Below are 19574 nucleotides of genomic sequence, written 5' to 3'. Positions count from 1 at the left end.
ACGAACAAATCAGACCCTTGAGCAATACTAACTATGCTATTCTTGTTTTTCTCAAGATGACTGGGTGCCCCTGCTACCTCTCGCTGAGTTCGCCTACAATAATTCTGTTCATTCTGCAACCAGTCTCCATTTTTTGCAAACTATGGGTTCCATCCCCTGTTTTTGTCTAACAACATTCCAGAGTGTGCAGTACCAGCTGCCCAAGAAGCCTTGAGTTTCTTTAGCACAAATAACAAGCTACTTTAAAAGACAATGGCAAAAACTCAAGAACATAACAAAGAGACATTTGACAGAAAGAGGAGAGGGGAGCTTGAAACCTGAAAGCTGGGGATCAAGTCTCGCTGCCCACCCTGAATTTGAAATTGGGCCCTAAGTTTGTGGGTCCCTTCCCGGTGGTAAGGAAAATTAATAATGTGGCTTATGAATTGAAACTACCAGAGTCATTCCGTATACACCCAGTTTTCCACGTAGCTTTACTTAAACCTTCAGTCCCGGACCCTTTCCTCAACCGGAACACCGGTCCTCCTGAGCCTGTACTCATCAATGGTGAAGAAGAATTTGAGGTTGAATCAATCATAGATTGCCGGAAAAGACGTAATCAGGTTCAGTATCTGGTAAAATGGAAGGGTTACGGCCCTGAGGAGAACTCCTGGGAACCAGAGACTAATATTCATGCCAAAAGACTGATCCTAGCCTTTAAAAGATCCCACCCCAATAAATTGGCCCAGTTGGGCAGCCAGAGGCTGCCCATTGGAGGGGGGCAATGTCAGGAAATCCCTTCCACAAACGTCCTAGCACTAGAAGAATACCTGTGCACAAAGGAGCCGTCCGGCGCATGCGCAATAGCGCAAATAGCGGCGCACGGGCACGCGCCTCTTGTGACAGCACTTGGCGCCAACATGGGGCTATTTAAAGGAGACTGATGCCTTGCTTTCCGGTCTTCAGTGTTTCCTGAAGACCCCTGCTGCCTTGTTACCTAGTTTACCTGAATCTAGTACCTACTTGGCTTGTTCCAGACTTCCCTGCTTGCTGCCTGCCCCGATCCCGGCTTGGACTCTGACTAATCTTTTGGATTGCCCTTCTGTACCTGATCTGCCCGCCAGTACCTTGACCCGGCTTGTCTGCACCTCTCTGCTGTCTGCATCCTGCTACGGGACTACAGTGCACCTCCCTATGGTCTGCATCCTGCTATGGGACTACAGTGCACCTCCCTGCATCCTGCTACGGGACTACAGTGCACCTCCCTACTGTCTGCATCCTGCTATGGGACTACAGTGCACCTCCCTGTCTGCATCCTGCTGCTGGACTACAAGTGCACCTCCCTGCTGATTACAGGATCCAGCCCTCTACTCCAGTGTTCCAGTCAGGCACTTGTGCCCCTTTGTACTCTCAAGCCCCTGTCAGCACTACCAGGGGTTCCCGAGTCAGAGGAATACGAGAGTCCGTTCCCTGCATTCCGGGCTCTACCTACCAGGTACGTGACACTCTTCTTGGGGAGGACAGCTGTAACACCAAGTCTGCTCTTTAAACTTCCTACTTGCCTTATTTGAAGCCCACATGCCTTGAGATAGCAACCCCACCGGCATAATGTCTCATGTTAAGTATCCATAATTTTAATATCACACAATGAAATATTGAAAATCATCCTGCTATCCAATACTATGTAAGTAATATCTTGAATTGTTTGGTACTGTATGTATATATGTTTTGTACCATCACTGCTATCCTCTACTTGTTAAATTGATTATATTTGTCTCTAATTATACCATAGATGAATTCCTCCTTTTCATGCACCCCTGAAGAAGGACTCAATTACTACTCCCAAACGCGTCGGGTGTAAGGAGATTCTTTCAGTATGGTGACATTAGCCGATGATTTTGTCTAGAAAAAAATAATATTTCATGCTTAACCTTATTTTTAATCATGTCTAATTATAAATAAATAAAACTTTGTTACTACTATACTTGTATACATTTATACTATTTGGTGCCTTAAAAGTCCACCTAGGGGAAAAATTCTCTCCTCTCTTTGGTTGATATATTGGTCTCCATTAGACCAATGATCAGAGATAAATTGGTTATAGTAACTATCCTGTGGAGATCCATGTAGGATTTAGGGTACATTTAGGTTTAGCAATTGTAACTTCTGTTAGTTCATCAATACGATGAAAGATTTCAGACATCCCAACAGTGAAAGGTATTTGCAACTTAATTTTGTAGATTGCATTACAGAGGAAGTGATACATTTACTGACTTGTGAGTGTGGCAGTTTCTATGTGTGCAAACCAACGGAGGAGTAGTGGAGGAGGATCCAGAACAATTTGTATGCAATGAGAGTAGGCAATCTATGCCTGCATATTGGGCAGGCATGTGGCCCGGGTCTACCACTTCCCAAATGTCTTTTTCCCTGCATTGGACCACATACATCGCAATCTGCATGGAGGTGACTGGCATAAGGTCATCCTACAGAGGAAACCCAGATGGATTCTTCAGTTAAGATCCAATGTCCATCTAGGACTTAATGAAGCAGCAAGCTTTCAACCTTTCTTGGAGGGCTACTTCTTGAAAATGTTGGTTCATAAAAAAGGTTCAGAATTTATATTAGTACGTCCTGATGTTAGGCACGCAAATGCTTATAGATACAGTTTCTCACAAAAGTGAGTACACCCCTCACATTTTTGTAAATATTTTTATTATATCTTTTCATGTGACAACACTGAAGAAATTACACTTTGCCACAATGTAAAGTAGTGAGTGTACAGTTTGTATAACAGTGTAAATTTGCTGTCCCCTCAAAATAACTCAACACACAGCCATTAATGTCTAAACCGATGGCAACAAAAGTGAGTGCACCCCTAAATGAAAATGTCCAAATTGGGCCCAAAGTGTCATTAGTTTGTGTGGCCACTATTATTTTCCAGCACTGCCTTAACCCTCTTGGGTTCACTGGTGTCCTCTTCCACTTCTCCATGACGACATCACGGAGCTGTTGGATGTTAAAGACCTTGCACTCCTCCACCTTCCTTTGAGGATGCCCCACAAATTCTCAATAGGGTTTAGGTCTGGAGACATGCTTGGCCAGTCCATTACCTTTACCCTCAGCTTCTTTAGCAAGGCAGTGGTCATCTTGGAGGTGTGTTTGGGGTCGTTATGTTGGAATACTGCCTGCGGCCCAGTCTCTGAAGGGAGGGGATGATGCTCTGCTTCAGTATGTCACAGTACATGTTGGCATTCATGGTTCCCTCAATGAACTGTAGCTTCCCAGTGCCGGCAGCACTCATGCAACCCCAGGCCATGACACTCCCAGCACCATGCTTGACTGTATGCAAGACACACTTGTCTTTGTACTCCTCAACCTGGTTGCCGCCACACACGCTTGACACCATCTGAACCAAATAAGTTTATCTTAGTCTCATCAGACCATAGGACATGGTTCCAGAAATCCATGTCCGTAGTCTGCTTGTCTTCAGCAAACTGTTTGCGGGCTTTCTTGTGCATCATCTTTCCTTCTGGAATGATGGCCATGCAGACCAATTTGATGTAGTGTGCAGCACTGATAGGTTCACCCCCCCACCCCTTCAACCACTGCAGAATTGCTGGCAGCACTCATACGTCTATTTCCCAAAGACAACCTCTGGATATGACGCTGAGCACATGCACTCAACTTCTTTGGTCGACCATGGCGGGGCCTGTTCTGAGTGGAACCTGCCCTGTTAGACCACTGTATGGTCTTAACCACCATGCTACAGCTCAGTTTCAGGGTCTTGGCAATCTTCTTATAGCCTAGGCCATCTTTATGTAGAGCAACAATTCTTTTTTTCAGATCCTCAGAGAGTTCTTTGCCATGAGGTCCCATGAGGTTGAACTTCCAGTGACCAGTATGAGAGAGTGAGAGCGATGACACCAAATTTAACACACCTGCTCCCCATTCACACCTGAGACCTTGTAACACCAACGATTCACATGACACGGGGAGGGAAAATGGCTAATTGGGCCCAATTTGGACATTTTCACTTAGGGGTGTATTCACTTTTTTTGCCAGCGGTTTAGACATTAATTGCTGTGTGTTGAGTTATTTTGAGGGGGCAGCAAATTTACTCTGTTATACAAGCTGTACACTCACTATTTTACATTGTAGCAAAGTGTCATTTCTTCAGCGTTGTCACATGAAAAGATAGAATAAAATATTTACAAAAAATGTAAGGGGCATACTCACTTTTGTGAGATACTGTATATTACTATAGACATTTAGCACTATGTACATTGCATATTTATTTTTTTTTATCCTTTTGGGAGATGCATGACATCTCTACAACATATACATTATAATTTATTTGTATAAATATTTTTTTATTTATGATATTTGTATATTGACACTCATTTATATGTAATCGTGCATTTCATCTGATATGCACTTTTTTTTAACTTATTATGTGCTTGTTTTATATGTGGTACATCCATTGCTGGATGTTAGGTGGGATAATTGTTATGCTCGGCACAGAAGGCCCCCCCTGGCTGCAGAACTGCAGGCTACTGTGGACCTAAGTGGTGGGCTTGGCGGAATGCTACATCTCCGTGGGCACATTTATTGTGGTTTGCTGATGGACGTCTGGTCCCACTGTGCAAACTGATATTCTGGCCACTTTAGACACAGTTGGGTGTTCCAAGATGGCCACCAGAGGTCGTCAGTGAGCATGCACCATCTTGGAGTGGCCTGCTTGTATATGCTGTAAGTGCAATTGCTCCAGTGCCTAGTAAATGAGGAAAAGCTTCACTTTACAAAGAATCACATGAAAGGAAAGTAAACAAAACTGCATTTTTATTTGCAAGTGATTGGATGATGGAAATAAGCAGAGCTTCTTCTCATTTACGGAGCTCTGGAGCAAATGCACTTGCAGAGAGCAACTGCACTTGCAAAGTGCACAGTCTATTTGCCTTTAGTAAATCAACCCCATGTCATGCTGGGACAAGCCTTAGAGTTGGGCCTTAAAGGCTAAGATCACCTTTTGTTTTCTAAAATCAAGCTCCCCTATGTACCAGTAATGTACCTCTGTCGCATAAACAATTGAAAATTGTATCAAATACTTACCGTAATTTTCCTTTCCTGACACCAAGACATGGCAGCATACATATGATATAGCTCCACCCCTATATCCACCCACAGGAACTGTTTAGCTCTATAAAAGTCTGACTGAGAGCTACCTCCCCCATTCTCGGTATAAACCAAAAAGATCAGGAGGGAAGGTTCACATGGTGCCATGTCTTGGAAAATTACGGTAAGTATTTGATACAATTTTCCATTTTCCTGACGCCAGACATGGCAGCATACATATGATACATAATGAGCTTTTGAGAGGGAGGGTTTAATGCTACAAACTTAGTCTTTATTTGAAAATAGACATAAAAGCTTGGATGGTTTTCCTCCCAAACTCTACTGTAGTAAGACCTGCTGGATCCACCCTGTAGTGTTTTAAGAACGTATGATGTGATGACCAGCTAGCTTCTTTGCAGACTGTCTGCAGAGACAATCCTGCCAATACCGCCCAAGAAGATGACATCACCTTGGTTGAGTGATTAGCTCTAACCACCTCTGGAGGATTCTTCCCAGCTCTATATGCCCGGTGAATATTTTTTACTATCTAGACTGAGGTGGTTCTGGCCGAGGCCTTTTTCTCTTTAAATTTTCATAATGAAAAAGTCTGTCAGAGCTTCTGAATGTAGACGTAGCCTGGAGATAGGCTTTGTGGACTTTTGCAATGTCCAACTCGTGCAGATCAGCATCTGATTCCGCTGGGAAGGCTGGAAGCACCCATTCACTGGAGAGATGAAATATCAATGCCACTTTTGGGACAAAATGATCCAATTGTCTCAGCACAACCCTGTCTGGGAAGAACATGGGATAAGGTTCTGCCGCCCCCAATTCTTGGAGTTCCGACACCCTTCCCCCTGAGGTTATGGCTAATAGGAAAGCCATTTTTAAGGCAATATCCCATAATGAATAGTCTTCTGTCAGAGTACAAGGAGGGTTTACTAGGGGGTTGAGGACTACTGCCAGGTCCCATCGAGGGAAGCCATTTCTCTAGGGAGGGCATAGTCTAAGTACCACTCTCATGAAGTGCTCCACCAGCAGGTTTGCTGCCCATTTCTTTTGGGTAAAAGCCAAGATGGCTAAAATTTGCACCTTAAGCGAACTGAGCCCCAAATCCAATTCGGATTACAGGAAAGACAGGATTTGATACATTTGGGTCACTAGGGTCAAACTGACATCCAGTTGCAAAGCTCGTGAACCTATTCCATATTCTGGAGTAGATGCATTGGTTGACCCCTTTTTGGATCTCTGTAAAAGTTCTAATACCCTCTGGAGAACATCCAAACTCTTGTAACCCCTGCTTTACAATCTCTAGGCTGCCAAGGTCAGTCGTGATGGTTGCAGATGTAGGGTATCTCCTTCAGACAGGAGATGAGGAGTCACCGGCAGAGTGATTGGTGTGCACACGCTAAGATCCATTGCCAAAGAGACCCATGGTCTGTGAGGCTAGTAGGGAAAAACTGATGACTGTCAAAACTCTCCTCAGGAATTTCAGGATTAAAGAAATTGGAGGGAAGGCATAGGCCAGTTGCCCAACCCAAGGATGGGTAAAGGCATCTGTCCCCTCCGCTAATGGATGAGGGTAGCGTGAGAGGAACCAGCTCACTTGCAGATGGTTGATGAGGCAAAAATATCCAACACCCCCACTCGTGGATGATCTGTTTGAACACTTCGGCATGAAGGGATCATTCGTTGGGGTCTATGAATTGTCTGGATAGGTGATCTGCTTCCAAGTTCTGACAGCCTGGAAGATATATGGCCCTCAAATCAGAGATATTGTTGTGCCAATGTCATGATTGGTCCCACCTCTCTCAGTAGGGATTGGCTGTGTTCCCGCCTTGTTGCTGTATGTAGGACATTGCTGCCGTGTTGTCCAGATGGAGCAGGACTGGGCGACCCTGTATGTGAGGCAGCAAGGTGGCCAACGCCATGAATGCTGCTTGAAGTTCCAGAATATTGGAAACTAAATGTCATCAGTGACTCCTTCCCTAGCCCCACCATGTCCTCCTGAGGAGTCCCTCGAACTGTTTGAGCACAGTGTTGGGTACATGCTCCAGGAGGATGCCCAGCGTTTGGAAGGCTCTGATGAGGATACTGAGCTAGATGAAGGCAGTAACGTGAGCACGGACAGAGGGGGTGCCCAAGAAGGACAGCAATCTGGCAGTCATGCTCCCCCTGCTGCAGCATACTGCCAGGTTTGCTCCAGTGATGAGGAGGGAGGGGATGATGAGGTCACTTACTCAACGTGGGTGCCTGATAGGAGAGAGGAAGAGGAGGAGGAGGCACATCACCAACGAGGCAGCATGCCTTCCAGGGGCCAGCCTAAGGGCAGCACACTGACTGCATCACACCCCAAAGCTTCGCATGTGCAGGGTGCTGCAGTCTCTGCGCATTATTCTAAAAGTTCTTTGGTGTGGGCCTTTTTTGAGATGAGTGCATCAGATCGCACCGCTGCTATTTGCAACATATGTCTCAATCGTATCTCGCATGGCCAAAACATCTCCCGCTTGGGCACCGCATGCTTGACCAGACATATGTTGACCTGCCATGCAGTTCTTTGGCAAGTGTATTTAAAAGACCCACACCAAAGAACAAAGAGGACCTCTCCTAGCTCCTCATCAGCTGAGATCTCCAACCCCACTATACCTTCAGTCCTCTCTGAGACCTGCACTGAGAGGAATGAAGGTGTAGAATTAGTGTGTCACAGCCAAGTACTTGTGGGCAATCTGCTTTCGGTACACCAACATCAGATTGTACCAGGCAAATTTCCCTGCCCCAGCTGCTGCACCGCCGAAAGAAGTTCACTCCCAGCCATCCACATGCCCAGCGGTTGAATGCTAGCTTGGCAAAATTGCTAGCACTTCAACTGCTGCCTTTTCAGTTGGTAGACTCTGTCCCCTTCCGTGAGTTTGTGGAATGTGCGGTTCCTCAGTGACAGGTACCCAAACGCCACTTTTTCTCACGGAAGGTGATTCCGGCTCTCTACCGGCATGTGGAAGGCAATGTCTTGGCCTCGCTGGACAGGGCGGTCAGCGGTAAGGTGCATATTACCGCTGACTCAGGGTCCAGCAGGCATGGACAGGGACGTTACCCAAGTTTCACCGCGCATTGGGTGACTCTGCTGGCAGCTGGGAAGGATGCAGGACAAGGTGCAGTAGTATTGGAGGTTGTTCCACCACCACGCCTCCAAAATGCCACCACTAATGATTGTGACACACCTCTCTCTTCCACCCCCTCCTCTTCTTCCTCCATGGCCTCTTCCTGTGCTTTGTCCTCGGAACCAGCGGTGCTCCATAGCCGTTCAAGGGGCTACGCAAGTATGCAGGCCAAAAGATGCCATGCGCTGCTTGAGCTGGTGTGCTTGGGGGACAGGAGCCACACTGGGGCAGAGGTTCTGTCAGCTCTGCAGGGACAGGTTCAGAGGTGGTTGACGCCACGCCAACTTAAGGCAGGAATGGTGGTTTGCGACAATGGCACCAACCTGCTCTCTGCCCTCCGACAGGGACAACTGACCCATGTGCCCTGTTTGGCTCACGTCCTTAACTTGGTGGTGCAGCGGTTCTTAGGCGGGTACCCGGGCTTACAGGATGTCCTGAGGCAGGCCAGGAAAGTCTGTGTGCATTTCCGCCGGTCATAAAATGCCAGTGCTTGGCTGGCAGACCTCCAAAAGGAGTTTAACCTGCCCAAGAACCGCCTAATCTGTGACATGCCCACCAGGTGGAACTCAACGTTGGCCATGCTGCAGCAGCTGCACACGCAGCAGAGGGCCATCAATAAGTACCTGTGCGACTATGGCACCAGGACAGGGTCAGGGGAGCTTGTTTTTTTTTCCCCACACCAGTGGGCCATGATCAGGGATGCATGCACTGTCCTGTCACCATTTGAGGAGGCCACGAGGATGGTGAGCAGTGACAGTGCATGCATCAGTGACACTGTCCCCCTTGTCCACCTGTTGGAGCACACGCTGTGGAATAATGGACAGGGCACTTGAGGCAGAACAGAGGCAGGAAGAGGAGGACTTCCTTAGCTCTCAAGGCCCCCTTTATCCAGACAGTGTTCCTGCGTGCCCGCTGTTCACACAGGAAGAGGAGGAGGAGGAGGAGGAGGAGGAGGAGGAGGAGGAGGATTGTGTCAGTATGGAGGTGGAGCCTGGCACTCAGCATCAGCAGCAGTCTTTAAGGGATCAGTCCCAAGAAACACATGGACTTGTACATGGCTGGGAGGAGGTGGCTGCGGACCATGTCGTCCTTAGTGACCCAGAGCACTCTGGACCGAATGCCTCAGCAAACCTATGCTGCATGGCCTCCCTGATCCTGCAAAGCCTGCGTAAGGATCCGCGTATTCCTGGTATCAAGGAGAAGGACCAATACTGGCTGGCAACCCTCCTTGATCCACGTAACAAGGGTAAGATTGCGGACCTTATCTTGCCATCGCAGAGGGAGCAGAGAATGAAACATCTTCGGGAGGCCTTGCAGAAAGGTCTGTGCAACGCGTTCCCAGAGACTGGGAGGTTACAAACCCCTGTTTCTGGACAACGTGTTGCTGAGGCTTCGGTCAGTCAAAGAGGGAGCGGTGGAGAAGAAGGCCGTCTGACCGATGCGTTCAGACAATTTTTTGGTCCGCAGCCCCAAGGTATGATCGGTTCCAGCAACCATCGCCAGCGTCTGTTTTACATGGTGCAGGAATACCTAGGGGCAAGATCAGATTTGGACACCTTTCCCACTGAAAATCCTCTGGGTTACTGGGTCTTGAGGATGGATCACTGGCCAGAGCTTGCACAGCATGCAATTGAGCTACTAGCCTGTCCTGCATCCAGCGTTCTTTCGGAACGCACATTCAGTGCTGCTGGAGGCTTTGTAACCGATCACAGGGTGCGTCTGTCCACCGACTCGGTCGATCGACTGACCTTCATAAAAATGAATCAGTCTTGGATCACCACCAGCTACCAAGCACCTGATGCCGATGTAACCGAATAATTTTTTTTGAGAATTTTTCAGATCCCTTCAAAGACTGATTGACGTCATCAACGCTGACTCGTCACGGACGCCGTGCTTTGGATGAGAGGAACTACGAGGAGGCAGCTGCAGGTGTTAGGTGATTTGAGCCAGCCTGATCTATCTGCCCGATCCGGCATTCGAGAGGATTGAGCGCTCTCCCCCACTTGCTGTGGATCTATGTCCCATTCAGGAAGCACTTGAAGCTGGGAGATTTGTTTCAGCGGGTGGACGTCATGGCACTGGATTAAGAAGGAGGTTGAGTTTGCGGTGTGCTTTTTGTATATCCCGCCATCCTTCCAGCCATTGACGCTGTATTCGGAGCTGTACTCACCACCAAAACCGGTCCTCTCTTCATGAAGAGCATATCATGATGTACTACCAACTCTGATCAAAGCCCATAGGACCAACCTCTAGTGAAGCAGAGCAACAAATAGTAAAGTTCCTTACCTTCATTAACCAGTGTTTACTTCACATTTATTACTTTATCGTAAGTGACTCTTGCCAAATCATCTATGTGGATCGTCACTATAAATTGAACTCTGCCATATAACAACTTTAACCTATCTAATATTACTCTATGGGACTGGTTATAATTTTGTGGACTCCTACTGTTCCCATTTGACCAATCAAGCTACCAATTTCTCTTTAGCCATTGAATTAGGGTTTATTTACTAGCAGTAGGTAGCACATTTTATTCCTCCCCCCTCCATCCATCCCCACCAATCCTTATAGGATCTTTCTTGCTGCCAACGTTTTTTTTCGGATCATACGGGATATCAATATCCCATTAACAAAATACATCCACCCCACCTATTACCAGTTGACAATTAGCAAGATCCTTAAGCGTCCGGACGTTGATCTTCGTTGTGTGTTATTTGTTTTTGTCTCATGTATTGTTTTGTTTTTCTGTCTAGTTTGTTATCAAATCATGCATGTAGCAATTGGGTTCTATCGGACCTAATTAAATCTAATCTATTTTTAATCCAAGGTTGTTGCACTATGATGATGAATTGTATTTTAATGATTTAATAAATAGATTTATTTTTTGGCAATACAGTTAGCATTTTTTTGACAAATACATATTAAATATTGTTGCCACAGTAACCCCTTACCTGGACACTAGAATTGGGTGCCCTCCCCCTTTTTATCTTATATGTAGATTATTATTACAGCAACAGTTAATATACTTAATTATTATTAGTTGGTCACTTAAATTATCTGACCACTCTCAGGTGTTACTTGTTCCAACTCTTCCTTCCCTTCAGTTTAGCCCTTCAAAGACTGCCTATGCTGATGCTGAGTGACTATCCTGAGTAATTATCCTCTTCCTCCTCAATGATCACGCTGATAGCTTGTAAGAATATTTTTGGTTCAGGCCCAATTTTTCAGCCCCTGTTTAACAGGGGTGTGTAATTACAATTTTTGATGCAATACTTTGCAGCAGGGCTCGTTCCTGCGTTCCAACTAGAGTGTCTGTGAGGGGTTGCAGTGTTGTGGCACCAGCACCAGTGCCTAAGGCCCAATTTTTCAGCCACTGTTTAACAGGGGCGTGTAATTACAATTTTTGATCTAATATTTCACAGCAGGGCCCTGTGAGGGCTTACAGTGTTGTGGCCACAACACCACCTAAGGCCCAAATTTCTGTTGAGTATATAGGGCAGGCCCCTACTTTCAAACATCCAACTTACAAACGACTCCTACTTGCAAACGGAAGGAGACAACAGGAAGTGAGATGAAATCTACCCCTAGGAAGGGAAATTCTTTCCTGTAAGAGCTGATATGGGAAAAATGTTTCTCCTTTCCACTGATGCTTTATCACCAATCCTTGTTTCACAAAAAAACCCAAATTTTCAAAAAACATTTGTCATTTGGACAAAAAAATGAGGTGAAATCTTCTGAAGAGGAGCACAGACAGCAAAACAAATGTCACAGGGGTGATAACCCTTCCCTATGTTTTCCAAAAAGCTTAAAATAGATTTTTTTGGCTGGAGCTAAACACGTCAAAAATGTACCAGTTCAAAATTACAAACAGATTCTACTTAACAACAAACCTACAGTCCCTGTCTTGTTTGCGCCACCTGTATACTGCTGTTCAGAGTATATAGGGGATTCGGTGGCCCCACGCCTTTCCTTTTTTTAATTTAGATGCAGGGTTCCCCTTAATATTCATACAAGACCCAAAGGGCCTGGTAATGGACTGGGGGGGTACCCATGCTGTTTGTCTCACTTATTTTCATCCATATTGCCAGGACCCGACATTACATTAAAGCCGCAAGCAGTTTTAAATGACTTTTTTTCCTTTAAAAATGACATTTTGTGCAGGGACTGTTCTAAACACGGGAAACACATGCCACTTTACAGGCATACTATAGACACCCCCCAGGTACAATATTTAAAGGAATATTTCACTTTTTTTTTTTTTTTTAACTTTAAGCATCATTAACCACTTCACTACCCGCCTATAGTCATATGACGTCCTGGGATGGGATCTCCCATCCTGGGTGGACATCATATGACGTCCTGGGATTCCCGGCCGTCTAGGGGGCGTGCGCGCACGCCGCGCTGCTCGGGACCCGGTGCGTGTGCCCGGCGGCCGCGATGTCCGCCGGGCACCCGCGATTGCCCGTTAACCAGGCCGGACTGTGGATCTGTGTGTGTAAACACACAGATCCACAGCCTGTCAGCTCTGAGGAGAGCGATCTGTGTTCCCAGAACGGAGGAACACTGATCGGTCTCCTCCCCTTAAGCGTCCCCTCCCCCTTCAGTTAGAATCATTCCCTAGGAAACATATTAACCCCTCCCCGCCCCCTAGTGGTTAACCCCTTCACTGCCTGTCACATTTACACAGTAATCAATGCAATTTTATAGCATTGATCGCTGTATAAATGTGAATGGTCCCAAAAATGTGTCAAAAGTGTCCGATGTGTCCGCCATAATGTCGCAGTCACGAAAAAAAAAAATCGCGATCGCCGCTAAAAAAAATAAATAAATATTTTTGTTTAAAAATGCCATAAATCTATCCCGTATTTTGTAGACGCTATAACTTTTGCGCAAACCAATCAATATACGCTTATTGTGATTTTTTTTTTACCAAAAATATGTAGAAGAATACGTATCGGCCGAAACTGAGGAAAAAATTTGTTTTTTAAAAAAAAAATTGGGATATTTATTATAGCAAAAAGTAAAAAATATTGTGTTTTTTTTCAAAACTGTCGCTCTTCTTTTGTTTATAGCGCAAAAAATAAAAACCGCAGAGGCGATCAAATACCACCAAAAGAAAGCTCTATTTGTGGGGAAAAAAGGACGTCAATTTTTTTTGGGTACAATGTCGCACGACCGCGCAATTGACGTTTAAAGTGCGACAGCGCTGAAAACTAAAAATTGGCCTGGGAAGGAAGGGGGTGAAATTGCCCTGTATTGAACCGGTTAAAATCACTGCTCCCGAAAAAACGGCCGTTTTTAAAAGTTTTTTTTGCATTGATACATGTCTCCTGGGGCAGGACCCGGGTCCCCAAACCCTTTTTAGGACAATACCATGCAAATTAGCCTTTAAAATGAGCACTTTTGATTTTGAACGTTCAAGTCCCATAGACGTCAATGGGGTTCTAACGTTCGTGTGAATTTTCGGTCCGTTCGCAGGTTCTGGTGCGAACCGAACCGGGGGCTGTTCGGCTCATCCCTACTCTTGAGGTAGTTCTGGAGGCTGCCATTTGAACAGCCAATAATAGCCTGTCGCTGTGGACTGAATCCACCATTTTTTGGCAGTGGTCTTGCCAGAACTGGGTCACTTTGAGCCCCCTGGCTCCAACTGCCTCCTGGATGGGTCTGGCGCTAAAAGGGCTTCTGGGTATCTTTGGGAGCCGCAGGAGTCTTAGCTCTCTGCGATCTTAAAGGTTGACTGTGTACCCCTCCAACGCCTTCTGTAGTCCTTGGATGGGCGAAAGCCTCTGAAATCCCAGTACCTGTTTGGCGTTCCTCTGGATGGTTGCCCCTTCTGGCGTCTGGACCTTAGATCTTGGGGCATAAAACCTGATTTTCCTCCTGTAACCCTGGAGATGGCAGTCTCCATTTTTTTTGGCCAAACAGCGCCTTCCCATCAAAATGCAGTTTACAGCAATTCTGCTTTGAGGATGGGTCAGCCGCCCAGGGTTTAAGCCAAAGCGCTCTTTTGGCTGTGACTGAGCTGAGCATAGCTCTGGATGACCATCGAATGATGTCTATAGCAACCTCACCTGTGAAGTCCGCCGAGAGTTTTATCTCATCAAGAACCTTGATTTTTTTTTCTTCTTTTGGCAGCTGTTTTTTTGATCGCATACTTCAAGTTCTGCGCCCCACTTGCATAGCACTTGCTACGAATGTTAAACCAATGGTGGGATTACAAGGACCACCTGCTGTGAGTTAAAACTTTAAGTCCATGTCAATGCGTCAATAAAGGATATCGTGAAAGGAGGAAGAGTCTTCCATCGGAAGTGTCACATTCTTGGCCAGTCTGGTGATTGCCGCATCCACAGTTGGTGGGTTAGATAATGGAGTAGCATCCTTCTCTGTTAGTGGATACAACTTCTGCAACCTATTGGTTGAGGAGGATTTTCTCTCCCCCTTTTCCCATTCCTCCTTAAACAGGCCTCTTATTTCTGTCATAAGAGGAAAGGTAGCTACCTGTTTCTTTAGGTTCCTCCTATGGAACCCAAAGGCTTGTTCACACTTGCATCAGGATCTGCTATTGCAATAAAAAGCAATCTGTGCTTGGGTCACTTTTCAGAGGCATTTGATATTATCATGTAGAGTGGGCAAGTGTTCCTGCTATGCGATTTTCAAAGAGCGATTTATACACAATGTTGCAACTCGTATGGGGGCGGCCCAATTCACTTGGCTGTCCTACGTGTGCAAAAAGAAGCCCCTGCTCCTATTTAGGGGCGACCAGCTTTGCACAATGTTTTTAAAGACGCATTCTCCCACACGACTATCACAGCAGAATCGCATGGCATTTGGGGTGCCCTGACAGGATAACGGCACCTAATGCGTGTTGTGCAGCGATTGTCACACAATTTAAAAACCAGATTGTATGGTGTGTGATAATAGGTTTTCCTCTTCTTTTGAAGGAGGTTCCGGATCCTCCCATTCCAGTGCAGCTTTTACTGCCATAATGAATGTGGTATTAGCACAAAATCAAAGAAATAAGAGAAGCGAGAGAGAGAGAAAAATATACATGTATATACCCCGTTTTTATGTGGAAAATGGTAACAAATTTAAAATAAAAGAAATCTGGTAACCCCTCCCCCCTTCCATACCCATTACTAGGATAGCAAGACTTACCTGTCATTGCTGCCTCTCTGGATGCCTGAATAGCAAAGGCATCCATTACCTGGCCATTTATTCACTGCAAATAGATCACCTGAGAGAGAGAGAGACTCAGCCCTCTCTCACCTCTGTTCTAATCAAAAAAAGGTCTAGTACAATTAGCAGGGCCAACGCCCATCCACACAAAAGGACACTTAGGCTGGGTTCACACTGGTCCGACAAACGCTCCGACATTGGGAGCTCATGTCGCATGACATGTGAAATTCAATGTTTCCCTATGGGAGCCGTTCTAACTGGTCCGACACAAGTCGTTCCGACTTTAGAAATGCTCCCTGTACTACTTTGGTCCGACTTTGATCCTACTTCAGCCTATTGACTATCATTGAAGTCGGATCAAAGTCGGATCGCCGTCTCGCATGATCCGACTTCGGCACGCGACTTGTGCTCAGATGATCTTGAGGGGGAACTCCGTGCCAAATTTTAAATAAAAAACCGGCATGGGTCCCCCCCCCCAAGGGCATACCAGGCCCTTAGGTCTGGTATGGACCTTGAGGGGAACCCCCTACGCCGAAAAAACGGCGTGGGGGTCCCCCCCAATCCATACCAGACCCTTATCCGAGCACGCAGCCCGGCCGGTCAGGAATGGGGGTGGGGACGAGCGAGCGCCCCCCCTCCTGAACCGTACCAGGCCACATGCCCTCAACATGGGGGTGTTGGTGCCTTAGGGGAGTGGGGCGCGCTGCGGCCCCCCCCACCCCAAAACACCTTGTCCCCATGTTGATGAGGACAAGGGCCTCTTCCCGACAACCCTGGCCTTTGGTTGTCGGGGTCTGCGGGCAGGGGGCTTATCGGAATCCGGGAGCCCCCTTTAATAAAGGGGCCCCCAGATCCCGGACCCCCACCCTATGTGAATGAGTATGGGGTAAATGGTACCCCTACCCATTCACCTAGGGAAAAAGTGTCAATAAAAAAAAACACTACACAGATTTTTAAAGTAATTTATTAGACAGCTCCGGGGGTCTTCTTCCGACTTCGGGGGTCTCTCCGGTTCTTCTCCGCGCTCTCCGGATCTTCTGCCGGGCTCCTCCGCTATCTTCTGCCGCTCTTTTGCTATAGCGGAGGAGCCTGGTCTTCTGCCTTCTGCCGTCTTCTCCTCTTCTGATGTTGACACGACGCTCTCTCCGGCTGGAATGCACACTGGGCGCTCAGCTCTGACATATATAGGTGGTGACCCCACCCCCTTATGCCATCACAGTCCCTGGGCATGCTGGGACTGTGACTGCATGTGGGGGCGTGGTCATCAGGTGATGACTACGCCCCCTAAAATGAGGCAGAAAAATGAGGCAGAAAATATGTATGGTATTTCTCTATCTATCGCCATCACCCCTTAGAGAACTTAAAAAAGTCATATTCTCAAAGGAAAAGTGTATGGTACACTCAACAGCGGATATCGGTGGCTGCATGATATCCCCCATGTTAGTGGGTTAAGGTGTTTTGCCAGCCAAACACGAGAGTGTGAGGCCTTAACAGCTGGTGAGTGAGCAATTCACAAGGGAGTGGAATCACGGCACTGAGGGGTGGTGTACACAGAATTACAGCATTTTGCATATTGAAGACACTGGCACTTTTTGAACTTTGTTTCACCATTCAATTTATTGATCTTCATCATTTTAAAAATAGAAGTGGACTTATAATTTTCCAGCATTTTGGATTTCTTTTTCACTTATTTTTGTTCTATTATATATATTTTGCACATGATTTGTGTACTTTGGATTTTTTCTGATTTTATCATATATTTGTATCATCGCAATATTTTTTCCCACTAGTCACGGGTGTCACTTATATTAACATACATGTCATTTCATGTTTAAGAAATGTTATATTAGGATTCACATTCTCAAGTTATTTGTAGCAGTCACTATCACATTGAGCGATTGATGTTATATATGACAATTGATTTTTATTATTGATAATCCACTTTTTTCAATAGGGATTTAGGATTGGTTTATTATATTAGAAGTGGTGTGGACACTCACCTTAAATCCCACTGATAGGGGATAGCGCCACTCTTCATCTAGGTACGTTTGACCTTATAGATATTTCAGATTTGATTATTTCATTTTAAAGTGGCAGCTAGCAAATATTAGGACTAGGGCGCAGTGGTAGTAGGACGAGTTTTAGGGGCCTGTTTTCTTGTTCGCTCAGTTTTTTTTTAGAAAATATGTACTCCCACAACTCTAGGTGTGAATGGGGCCTGAAAGTGAAATTGGTTTGTTTACACAAGGACAATGAGACTTCATTCACATCTGTGTGTTTCCAAACGCATGGCAAACTGCACAGAAAATGTGCGCTTTGCCATGCATTTCATAAATGCTAATGTAGCACTGGTAGATTTATGATCTACCATCTGATAGGTAAATTTAGTGAATTGCTTGTTAGAGGAAGTTAGATTTGCTTCTTTTCCAGCTTGGCTGACGTTTCGGTGATGCAGCCAATTATGGGACCAAGAATGTTCCCTGCAAGCACCGTGTACTGACCGGAACCCTGCTTACAGATACCGGTGTTCGTCTGAAGCCGCAGGGAGCTTTGTTCTGTATACCTCAGGAGATATTGAGGGACTGGGCATGATCTGCCACAGATGTGAAGGACTGGCCGTACATCTCCGTCCATTTGGCCGATGTCCGCAGTGTGGAGAGTATTTGTTTGTGGTGGAGCAGCCTACCATGTCGCCCCGTGCTTATCGGATGGATTGGGCAACAGGTATCGCCACAGTAGAAGCTGCTACTGGTACGGAGAGAGAACGGCAGGCCAGCACTTTGCCTGTTGTTGCCGAGAATGTTCTGGAGAGAGACACTGCTGTTGCCGTCTCATCAGCGGATATTGCTTTGAATTCTACGTCCACCATGCCTGTTTCTGTTGTACCTGTCCAGAGGAAGGTGGGATATGTGAAGGCTTCCCGCGGCCGTGGCCGAGGCCTACCCCAGAGGCTACCTGAACCGGATCCAACAAAGTCCATGACAGAAATGGGTAAGCAGCTGATGAGGAATGTATCTGGGACTGTAAATAAGTATCTGCCAGCGGAGGAGCTGGGAGATTCGGAGATAGAATCCATGTCGGATCTCTCCGGTGATGATGACCTATTTGAGACTATGTCGCAAGAAATGTTATGGGCACAAAGCGAAGACATCGCCTCTGCTATGACTTTCCCTGAATGGACAGCCCTGAGTTCTGGGAAGACGTCACCCTGTGTGGAGCCACACAGCACTGTTACTGAGACATTGTCAAAAGTTGTTAGTTCACTTCAGACACCGGCTGGGTCTATGGTGAGCAAATCATTGGATTCCTGTGTGCCTCCCCGCATGGGGAAAGACAGATCTTTACCCAAACTTGCATGTTTACAGAGAATGTTGAACAAGCGTGTAGCTATGGAGTATGGTTTGGAGTTCCCTTATGTCCCTCAGCACATAATGCAAGTGATTGAAGTTAACCGGGAACTTTGGTACAGTGAAGCTGTTTGGGACTCTTTGTCTGTACCTAAGCCTTTCCGAAAGACTGGATGTTCTGTTAAAATGGATGAACGTTTTAGTTTTTTTTTTTTATGCACTGGAACTTCGGTCGGCACATTCATGCTGACAAAGTGGTTATCTGCAGGCCCGGAAAAGATGACGTTGTATATTTCATTACCACAGTAGATAAACTGGGAAAGACACTGACCTTGCCAGATGCCCGGTTCTATTGGTGATTATGGACAAAAGAACTTTGGAGTTAGTTAGTTAGTGGGTGTCAGTATAAAGAGATCTTCGTGGTCAAGATCTGGATATTCATCTCAGGGTTTCAAATCCAAGGACTTCTTTTTGCTAGCTGGATTTCTTTCAATTAAGGAGAGAAGGAAAAAAAAAATTTTATACAGGGATGGACTCCTAAAGATTATTTTGATATAGATTATGGGAAGAGAGTCTCATTTTTAAACGAGGCTTTGCTCCTGAAGTTGTACAGGATATATGTGTGTTTAATATGTTTTCCTTTTCAGGAACCATTTGATTTCCTATCAAGCTGTTAGGCCTTTCAGCTAGATAGATAGTGAGGTTATGTACAGTCATAGGATGGTTTTGTTTACGGACGTGAACATATTGTTTTATAGATGTTAATTTTATAATGTCTTTCCACTGTCTTTCCTTCTTTATCTAG

At 45.9% G+C, this 19574-nt stretch overlaps 1 protein-coding gene across 3 annotated transcripts in view; it reads right to left on the bottom strand.

The window, feature by feature from the left end:
- Positions 1-19574, bottom strand: part of TMC4 (transmembrane channel like 4) — a 1453434-nt gene that overhangs the window by 1309907 nt on the left and 123953 nt on the right. The window lies entirely within an intron of this gene.

Source organism: Aquarana catesbeiana, linkage group LG10, assembly GCF_042186555.1.
Source record: "Aquarana catesbeiana isolate 2022-GZ linkage group LG10, ASM4218655v1, whole genome shotgun sequence".
Classification (NCBI taxonomy): Eukaryota; Metazoa; Chordata; class Amphibia; order Anura; family Ranidae; genus Aquarana; species Aquarana catesbeiana.
Note: the sequence above shows the minus strand (reverse complement) of the source record. Positions and strands in the feature narration are given on the sequence as shown.